The sequence below is a fragment of the Haliotis cracherodii genome, unplaced genomic scaffold (genome assembly GCF_022045235.1).
Source record: "Haliotis cracherodii isolate W230 unplaced genomic scaffold, xgHalCrac1.p SCAF_1, whole genome shotgun sequence".
Lineage (NCBI taxonomy): Eukaryota > Metazoa > Mollusca > Gastropoda > Lepetellida > Haliotidae > Haliotis > Haliotis cracherodii.
The window spans coordinates 39,171,003-39,180,753 of NW_027266264.1; the positions used below are offsets into that span (position 1 = coordinate 39,171,003).

The 9,751-nt window shown below is 40.5% G+C and overlaps 1 pseudogene; it reads right to left on the reverse strand.

Annotated features, from left to right (window-relative positions):
• The window catches only part of LOC139455669 (uncharacterized), a 55,345-nt pseudogene extending 46,003 nt beyond the window's left edge, over positions 1–9,342 (reverse strand).
• Positions 9,343–9,751: the final 409 nt, after the last annotated feature.

Consider the following 9,751-nt stretch of genomic DNA (forward strand, 5'->3'; position numbering starts at 1 on the left):
ATTCGATGCTAAAAAGGTGCGATTGTAGGGTGTGTAAGAAACAAGTTGTGTAGCAGGACTGCGTCCGACGACGCAAAGACCACAAACGCTACTGTATTCTTCGATTGCCAATATTTATTTCCAGATATTATGAATGTGATTTAAAACAATACCATGAAACAATCAGGTCTAAAATATATCACATATAAAACAATATATACGTGCCATAAACACAGATATACACATACAATTCATACGCATACTAATACGATGAGATAGAGTACATAGCATTGTTGTAAATGCACTGGCTAGAATGTATTTATGTACAAGTACATTTCAAAAGTATTTTTGTTTTGATGTATAATCAAATGCATACACTAGATAGACTATACACAGTTCATAAGTTACATATAAACGATACATAAATTACATGTAAACCTACCAGGAGTGTGGGCCTAGGTTGATATCACTCATGGGGACGATGTCGCGCTAGATTTCTGCACAGTAGTGCAAAACTCGTCTGCAGAGGAAATAACAATAGTGAGTGAGTATGATTTTACGCCGCTTTTAGCAATATTCCAGCAATATCACGGCGGGGGACACCAGAAATGGGCTTCACACATTGTAACCACGTCGGGAATCGTACCCGGTGAACATGACAGAGCAATGCTATACAATTCCACAATTATTCATTCATTCATTCATTCATTCATTCATGCTTACTTTCATTCATTCATGCTTACCTTCATTCATTCGTTTAAGCTTACCTACATTCATTCATCACATGCATGCCTGCTTAGACTTATCTGCTATATTACAAATAGGCTCTACTATTATTTCTAAAACTACCAATATGACTTTTTAGTTTCATGCTTATACATGTTTTAATGAATTTAGGATACTTATTTGGTTGTTTAACTCAATAATAATCATGAATCCACATTCCGTGTATTCGTTTCTTAACACACATACAGTAAACCACGGTTATAACGAAAGAAAGTCAAGTTTTGAATTATTTTCTTAAAGATGGCACACCGTCCTGAACAAGGTATCAATATTCTAAACGTCTTTACATGTTATTAACTCAAAATCGCAAAATGAACCAACAGTTGGTATTTTTTTACCAACACAATGAACAACACGGCGCCGGAGACCACTGATTGATCATCACAAGTCTGCCTACACCTGGACTAAAGAGAGTTTATCGCAACCCAGCTACAACAAATACAAGGTACCAACACTCCAAATATCGCCTTCAACATTAATTACCCAAAGTCACTTTAAGTAAGTATTTTCTCTTTCTTTGCCCTGATCTTCTACAATCAACACGAGAAGCAACATGGCGGCGAACACCCCAATCACTCCGCCATTACCCTCGACTGGAGAAAAGCGTGGCAAAGACAGTCCAGCTGATGATCAACCTCCAGCACAACGACAAAGAAGACCTATTCTATCCAGTGGGGGTGAGTCTCTTACTGAGGACGAAGCCTCAGATGCTCTAACTCAGCCAGTTGCCCACGAACTTTTTATGGCAAAGTTGTTACCCGTCTTAATGCCAAAATTGACTATGGAGTTAGGCAAACACCTGGAACAAGTCGTTGAGCAGGCTGTTAAATCAGCAACAAGTACCTTAGTAGATTGTGTCGAAAATCAAAATTCAGTTATTAAAGCACAATCAGACCTGATCCAGCAACTTCAAAACCAAGATCACAGGGTTGAGGATAATCTGACTAAGGCTCAAGTTCACATCGAGGAACTAGAACAATACACACGACGCAATTCGTTACGTTTTATGAATGTGCCCATCGATGATTTCAAAGCCCCAACCGATGATAAAGTCATTGATATCTGTCATACATACTTAGGTATAAAAATAAATAAGAATGACTTAGATCGTTCGCATACTGTGGGTAGGGTCATCAACGGCAGAGCCCAAGTACTTGTCAAATTTGTATCCCACAACACGAAAAATGATGTTTACATGTCAATACGCAATCACTGAATACCTGACCAAATATCGCCATTCACTAATTAAAAGGCTCCTAGAACTCAAGAAAGCGACCTCAATGTACTCATTCTGGACCTTTGATGGTAGGATATCTGCATGCAAACAAGGCGGAAAGCGTTTTTGGATCAACTGTCTTGCAGACATTGATGATTTGATAAACTCATAAATGTGTTGTGACCTCTTGACCTGTACCTGTTTATGTATCATGCCAATGTCTTCTATATTCTGAAAGTGACCATCATATCATTTCAGAGCTACCTACTCTTTTCTACTATACACATTAAGATGTCATCAGTCAGATGCATCTTGGTCACAGCTATTGCTGTACTTGCACAGTCCCACCCAAGCCAACAAAATTAATTTGTGGCAACACACCCTACTTGTTTCACACTGTACGCTTTTGTATCATATTTCCTCTATACATTTTGAACAAGACCCAGCGTTTTCCTGGATCTTTTCTATGTTACTTGTACAAGCTTCATGTGTTTGTCCTTTGTCCACAAACAGACTACAGTTCAACACTTTTGAACATTTTGTACTACACAATCAAGAAGAACTTATATATGCATTATGCCTCTACAGCGCGCTTAACATTCGATTAGTCATATTCATCAAACCAATTATCAAACACTTTGAGAACACGTTCATCGTCGCCCTCACCTGGTTCATTATTCTATCCAAATTAGGCAATGATTGACATCATGTCGTACAGGGCGATGATTGGATTATTTTATAATAAATGTAGGCCAACTTACCCCAGGCGTTACGCTTTTACCAATGAAGTATATATCCATTTCAAAATGTATTTCAGGATGTACATACTGCACTTTTGTCTTGTCATGACGTATGGCCTGTACGTAAACATGAAATTAATCTCCCTCTTTGTGATGTTCATTGCTGGTGATATCCATCCAAATCCCGGCCCAAAAGAATAGAACACAACCAATGATATAAGCATATTCCACTTGAATATTACAAGTATCCGGCATAAATTGACTAAAATCTACGATGATATCTGCGATTTCGATGTGTTATGCTTCCCTGAATCTCACCTGGACGCCAACATTCAGTCAGCCGACCTGCTCCTTCATCCCTTCCATGAACCTCACAGGAGGGACAGGGATTGTTTCGGAGGTGGTATAATTGTATATTTTTTTAATTCACTTAGTGTGAAGCATAGACAGACTTGGAAGTAATTAATTCTGAATCAATGTGGTTTCAAGCTTATTTACCACAGCACAGTTTTCTGCTTTGTGTCACCTATCGCGCACCCAACACCCCTACCGCATATTGGACTGTTCTTGAGCACATGATAGAAATTGCACTTGATGTATACCGTGACATCGTCCTTGTTGGTGACCTAAATGAAGATCTTTTCAATACGAATATCCACCACTTACGTGACATAATAACACGCAAGAACTTACGCAGTATCATAAATGAAGCAACACGAACACAATATTTTAGTTAGTAATGATTGTAATTGTTCCTTATCGGGTGTACTAGATCTTAGTTCCGATGTATCGGATCACAGGGGTGTTTTCGTGTCTATTAATGTATATCTTAATATAAAAAAGCCATATAGAAGAAACGTATGGCTCATCAAACAAGCTAACTTTGCTAAAATGAATATACAAATTAAGAATAAACATTGGAACGATTTTTTTAAAGAATGTACGGACGTTGATGAAATGTGTGACAAATTCCACTCCCAACTAAAAAATTACATGCACGACTATATACCCTCAAAGTGTGTAACTATTCGCCCAACGGACAAACCATGGTTCGATAATGACCTCAGAAGGGAGCGTCGCTCCAGAGACCGCTATCGAAAAAAGGCATTACGAACTGGTAAATTAAGCGATCTTGTCAATTACAAAAAGCAAAGAAACAAATTTAATGTCGCGGGTTCTGCCAACGATGTAATTGAGGGAACTGAGTCGGTGCGGATGAGGTATAAAAGGATTTATTACTTGTAAAAATATATAAATCACATCAACATGAATTGATGAGTCGAGGAAGAAAGAATGTCTTCCCTCGACAATGGCGTAACATAAAGTCGCATTTGATTACGTTGCATAGCATGGCACAATATAATATTCAAACGCTGTTACTTTATATACTATAAATGTAGCAATAAATGTTTTCGGCGGCACACGTTATGTGTGACGTCACCACATTATAAACAAAGTAACATTTTTATGATCTTTTATGTAATAATAACATATACATACATGATAAACAAATGGAACTTAACCAGATCTTTCACTAACAATCTTACTTACAGGATGGTGCTTTAAACTTAGTGTTTGAATTAGTAATCTCGTGCAACGCGATGCCTTTTGACCGAGTATGATATTCACAATTTACTACATTAATGATTTAGTTTCTACAATCGCGTTACCTATTCTATTGACTAGATTTCCATAAAGAAAGTAGATAGACAAGGGAACATACCTGTAAAAATATATAAATCACATCAACATTAATGGATGAGTCGAGGAAGAAAGAATGTCTTCCCTCGACAATTGCGTGACATAAAGTGGCATTTGAAAGTGTCCATGTCACACCCCAGCACGAGATACTGCTGGTAAGACAACCAGGAGTAAGATTGAGAGATGAAGCGTCCGTAAAAGGAAACAGATAACTCTTGGCAACTTACCCTAAATAAATCCGGCCACACCTTTCCCCCCTTTGAGAAATGCTGTCCTCAACATTAAAATGCGCTGAAGCATCCAAACAGAGAAAATTGAAACCTTTATACAACTACTTACACACATTATGAGTCCACAACGTTGAAAGTTAACAACACAACTATGCAAAAACCTCAAACGATTCAGAGATACCAGTGGCAGATGATGTATCCTCAGAAAGGAAAACATCTTTATCAGAGGAAACAGATGGTTTGGCAAGAATACTGTTGTCAGTTACCCAATCGCCATTTCTGAGCCAAAACGGAGGAGCTCTGTTACGGGTAGGCCTCCCCATATCAGAGTTCTGTTCTGACACATGATCAGTGGAGTCTGCAACTACATCCTCGTCATGAGCAGACGTTGTACCGGGCTCCTCTTCCGCTGAAGCAGATGACTGTTCAGGAGGGCTGGAAGTATAGCGTGTTGGAGAACTCTTAGATGATGGTCCAGGAGACGTGTCAGCAGGAAATGAGTCTTCAAGCTCCATCACAGTTCCTACTGTTTCCATGGATTCCTCTCTTCAGTTCTTTCTTTGAGATCTCGACCAAAGTTAGTTCCATTGGATCCAGTAACCTGAGACACTGGTGGACTAATCGGATCTGGTAACAATACAAATACTTCCTCGGCATTTTCGTCTTCTGACTCCATGAGTTCTTGGTATTCTTTCACCTTCAAGGATACAGATTTCTTGTCCCTGCCTTTCTTTCATTGTTTTTCTGATGTCCAAACACTGGTTCCCCTGGTATTGACATAAGTGGCAGGAGCATGTTCCGATGAAGTGTCTTCTTCAGTCCTTCTCCAGCTGATTTCCTTGTTACAGGTTATTTTCGTCTGATGCAGTTTGCACATTTATGAATGTATCTCTCAACATCTTCATTCATGCCAGTCTAGAAGAACCTGTTTCGAATTAAGTCGAGTGTATGGTCTCTGCCTTGATGTCCTGAATTATCATGGATGACCTTGAGAACTGTTTCCTTGTGTATGGTTGGTAACACAATTTGATGTACAACTCCATCATAACTGTTCACACTTCAATAGAGAACTCCTTTGTTTAAAAGAAACTTGTCCCATTCCAGAAGGAGTTTCCTGACGGATTGATCTTCAAGAGAACGTTGGCGTGCTGTTGGCTTGTGTCCTAGGTTCAAAAGTGATATCAGCCGAGCAAGTGTTTTATCCAGTGATTGTTCTTTCTTCCAGTTGTGTTCTTTCGAGGCTAAAGGCAGGGATGGTTCCTCTGGATATATGGCATCCTCATGAAAGGTGAGACTTTCAGCACGAGTACCTATCGCCTGGTGAACTTGACAGATGGCCTTGATACTTGGAACATCCAGTTTGGTTAAATCAACTCTATGATTATGCCGTCTGGACAATCCATCTGCATCTTGGTTCTTGTTTCCCTGGCGATAAATGATCTTGAAATCATATGCTGAAAGTGCTGCTGGCCAGCAATGTCCAGTGGCATCAAGTTTAGCAGTAGTGAGGACATATGTCAAAGGATTATTATCCGTCTTCACTTCAAACTTGTTTCCATAGAGATATTCGTGGAACTTGTCAGTTACTGCCCACTTGAGCGCCGGGAATTCCAGTTTGTGAGCTGGGTAATTCTTCTCACTCTTCCGTCCTTGTTGCTTCTGATAAAGAACTGCTCCAGCTCCGCTTGCATCTGTGTGTACCTCAAAAGGCAGGGAATAATCAGCAAAGGCGAGTATCGGTGGTTGCGTTAAATGATGGATGAGAGTATCAAATGCTGCTTGCTGTTCTCCTGATCAGATCCAATTCTTGATCTCTTTTGTAGGTCGCCTGCTCTTCTTCTTGGGTTGTCCTACGAGCAAATCATTGAGTGGCTTAGTGATCTTGGCAAAATCCTTCACAAATCGCCTGTAGTACCCAGTAAATCCTAGGAATTTGCGAACATCTTCTGTATTCTGTGGTACTGGCCAAGTCTTCAGAGCACTAATCTTCTCTGGATCAGTCTCGATTCCATTAACAGATACAATGTGACCAAGATACTTCACCCTTTCTCTGAAAAGCTGACATTTAGATGGTTTAAGCTTTAGTCCGTTATTTCTGAGTCTTTGAAATACTGCTTCCAGTCTTTCCAAGTGCTCATCAAATGTGCTTGAGAGGATGATGATGTCATCAAGGAAGATGAGACATTCTCTTAGATTTAAATCTCCCATGCATTTCTCCATGTGCCTTTGAAATGTTGCTGGAGCGTTGGTTAGACCGAATGGCATTCTATTACATTCATAAAAACCTAATGGTCCAACGGAAAATGCAGTTTTCTCCTTGTCCTTTTCCTCAAGCTCAACTTGCCAGTATCCAGAGCGCAAGTCCAACTTGGAGAACCATCTTGATCCAGACAGACAATCTAAGGTTTCATCAATTCTTGGAATTGACTAGGAATCCCGAACTGTTCTTGAATTCAACAATCTCATGTCAAGACAGAAACGTAGACTGTTATCCTGTTTGCGGACTAACACCACATTAGATGAGTAGGGACTGGGATTCTCTAATGGCTCCACGTGCTATCATCTCATGTAAGTGTTCCCTTACTTCTTCAAATAATCCAGGAGGGATTCTTCAATGTGGCTGCTTGAAAGGAGTATCATCTGTCAACCTGGTTCCATGCTTCACAGTGTTGCAACAACCTAAGTCTGTGATATCTGAAGACATGATGCAATCCCAAGCTGTAGCATGTCAGAGACTACTTGCTTCTGTGGATCATCAAAATGGCTGTCAGACAGATCATTTTAGCAGATACATCCAGGGGTACTTGTGTAATGACACGAACTTCGTGGAGTTGACAGAGTCTGGTCTTTGGACGAATGGTGATGACTCTTGCAGACAGGTTGGAGCATCGAACTGGTATTCTGGATAACTTCCCATGTTTTCCAACTTCAACTAGGCGTGGACAAACAGACAAACCTGTATGCATGTCGTATTCAACTTCAAGATGTTCAGTAACAGCAGTGTACTTCCCTGGACTATGACGAATACCTCCACTGAGGGTGACCATCTGATTTGGCTGAATAATGATAGGTTTATTATTGGTAGACTTGACTGTTCCTAGAATGCCATTGTAACTAATTGAATCCAGAGCCATAGTCAATTCCTTGGGAAATCCCATTCCTACTTCCTGGTTTCTGGATTTTAATCTCTTGAGAACATTGATGCCAATCACTGCAGGGATGTCTTTGTTGTATTTTGTATCCTTGGTTATTAGTATAGGAATCTGCAATTCAACATCATACCAAGGAATGTAGATTGAAACATCAATGTATCCAGAGTAAGGTATGTTAGTGTCTCCAGCTCCAGTTATTTGAAGTTCAAACTCAGTTAGGGGTCGACATTCAATCTCTGATAATGTAGAGTTGTAAAAGGCTTGACTGACAGTTGTAATCTGGGATCCTGTATCTAAATGTGCAGAACATTTAACCCCAGCGATGACTACTTGAGTTTCATTAGCCTCTCCGATCATTCTGTCATGTAGATCTGTTGGGTTAGGGCTATCACTTCCATTGGCCTCTACTAGCCCTTCAGCAGTAGGCCATTCTAGTTTAAAGATCCACCGCGTCTCCCACGACCTCTGCCTCTAACTGGGATACCTGTAACTGTAGAAGAATCCTTCTGGGCTTCTAATACTGAAAGTCTATCCAAGATCTGCTTCAGAAGTTTGTTGTCCGTCTGGGGCTGTTGCTTTGGCTGCACTGGTTCCAGCTTGTCCAGTCTCTTTATAACTTCTGATAGCTGCTGAGATATCTTGGCAGAATAATCTGTATCTGGTGTGGGGTTCCTATCCATGACGTGTGGTTGCTGTTGGACCTTGGATCTCATCCTTGGATGTGGCTCTCCTTGCATCTCACGTTCAATTTCTCTTGTGGTCTGCAGAAGATCCTCGAATTCCTGTCTTGAGTAAAATGAAGGTCGGGTAGCATTCTTTAATGTTTCGCAAAATAATCCACTCCAGAATTTATTTCTCAGAATACTGTCTCTCGATGTAGCATCCATGTAGCTTCCTCTATCTGTGGCTCTCTGTAGTAGGGTTTCCAATCTAATTCCCCATGATGCAACTGATTCAGATTCCTGTTGACGAGTCGTGTAGAAAGCTTGCATCAGGGATTCTGGATTATCCACCGTGCCATATAGTCCTTCCAGTTTCCTCACGATAGTGTAAACTGTTGCCCTCTCACCTAGTGAAAGAAGAAAACTTGATACATCACCTTTGAGGGACTTCCTCACAGCCTGAGACAGAATAGCAGGTGGGTAAGAATCATCTCGAATAAGGCATCTTACTTCCCATTTCCAAGTTTCAAATGATGACTCCGTTTTCGGTACAGGGGTTTCTCCGGAAAAGTGGGAAATCCTAGGCAACTGAAATTGGTACATCTGCTGGTTGAGAGATCCTCTGTATTCGTATTGTGATCTTTTCGTAGGGACATGTTCATCAGTGGTGTGTCCAGGTTGAAATCCTAGATGTCTTGGCGTGATGGGCTCCCTTTTATGTACTGGCGTAGATACGTTGCTTTGGTGAAGCAGGAAGGAAGGGGGTACAGGATGAATGTTATACCGGCCAGTGGGGGTGAGATATGCTAACATCTTCTGTTCGTCTTCCTGTGTTATGGGCTCGTCATCATTCCAGTTCTCATCTCCAGAAGCCATGTTGAACAATGAAGTACGGATACAGGACTATATATTGCCAGAACAACAGATGCACAATCACCAAAGTTCCCATTATCCTCAGTGATAAACAAGGAATAACAGGAACACACCAAGTGCCTCACCAACTGAAGCCAATATAACGAACAAAAATAATACCAGCTTGTGTATACACAAGACCTACTGCCAACTCAGGAAGAGCAAACCAACCAAACACAAACCACGGATGTGACAGCCAACCAATATCGCCTGATCCACTAAGGATACTGTGTAACACAAACGTCAGTTCATAGCAATTTAAATGTAAAGCATATAACAGTGAAGAGCAAATGTGAAGCAGTCTACAGTGTGTAGCAAATTACCAATGACAAAGTCAGGAATAGTGTCACCAGTAATTAAAAGAAAACTCAGT